This window comes from Microtus ochrogaster, unplaced genomic scaffold, assembly GCF_000317375.1.
Source record: "Microtus ochrogaster isolate Prairie Vole_2 unplaced genomic scaffold, MicOch1.0 UNK6, whole genome shotgun sequence".
In the NCBI taxonomy this organism is placed as follows: Eukaryota; Metazoa; Chordata; class Mammalia; order Rodentia; family Cricetidae; genus Microtus; species Microtus ochrogaster.
Genome location: NW_004949104.1, coordinates 115,947 through 117,189, shown reverse-complemented (window position 1 = coordinate 117,189; position 1,243 = coordinate 115,947).

Below are 1,243 nucleotides of genomic sequence, written 5' to 3'. Positions count from 1 at the left end.
ACTCTTTTCATTTGCTCTTTATTTAGTGTTTTTGAGAGAGGGTTTCTCTGTAGCAGCCCTGGCTGTCCTATAACTCACAACATAGACCAGGCCTCTGAGAGCAACCCTGCCTGGATCCCAGAGATCCGCCTGACTATGCTTCCCTAGTGCTGGGATTAAAAGGCATGTGCCACCACTGCCCGGAACTGATGGATCCTTTTTAAAAGTTTAATTTGAATTTTATCATGTTTTACAGCATTTATGCATGCATGCCATTGCAAGTATGCCCATGTGCGTTCTGGGGACCAAACTCAGGCCTTAAGGCTTGTTAGAAAACTGAGCCATCTCACCCACCCTCCAGTGTCAATTTGAGAAACCAGGAGCCAATAGTAATGCAGGGGAGCTTTGTCTTGAAAAAAAGCTTCTGTGAAATTTAGGCTGCAGTTCTTAGGCCACACACACTACAGCAGTCCAATAAAAAAAAAATAAAAACACAAAGTGAGCATCAACAAAATCACAAATTTCTGCTCATCCAAAGTACAGTCCAAAGTAGTGTGTAATGGTCTGTACTGTCCCTTTAAGAGACAAGTCACGCCCTCTCCTCCCTCCAGCTGAGACAAGCTGACATTTAGTTTCTAGCCTGAGTCCCTTCCGCCCTCCCCCTCTCTGAGGCAGTTGTCTCTCCCTTCTTCCCATTTCTCCCCCCCCCCATCAGCCTCTCTGCTCTTCTCCCCCTTTTTCCTCCATAACCCACTAAATAAATATCCAACCTCACTCTGCATGCCGTGCCTATCCGTCTGTCTCCCCTCCCTTGCATGGCTCCTGCCGCAGCTATTGCATAGCATGCCTATCCATCTGTCTCTCCTCGTGGGACTGGCTTCCCCACAGGTCTCTCACCCACCCCTCGGCTCCCTGCCTGCCCCTGGTGGGCCCACTGCAGCCACATGGGGAACTGTGCCGTCTCTGCTTGGGTCTAGCTGCTCTTGGGACCTGCTGCTGCCGCCACTTTGGAAACTTGCTGCGTGGTCTTGGGACCCTCTGCCTGCGGCAGCCACTCGGGGACCAGCAGCATTTTTATTTAAACCATGACACAGTGAAAATAAACAAAAATGTAGGCACTATTTATTCTGGGGAAAGTGTGTTATATGCACACTGGCAAATAAAAACACATGCGAAAGTGCCCGTCTGGTGAATGTGGTCAATCCACAGTGAGGGTTCACCTCACACTCACCAGAATATCTAAAATTAAAAGGATGCCACTGGA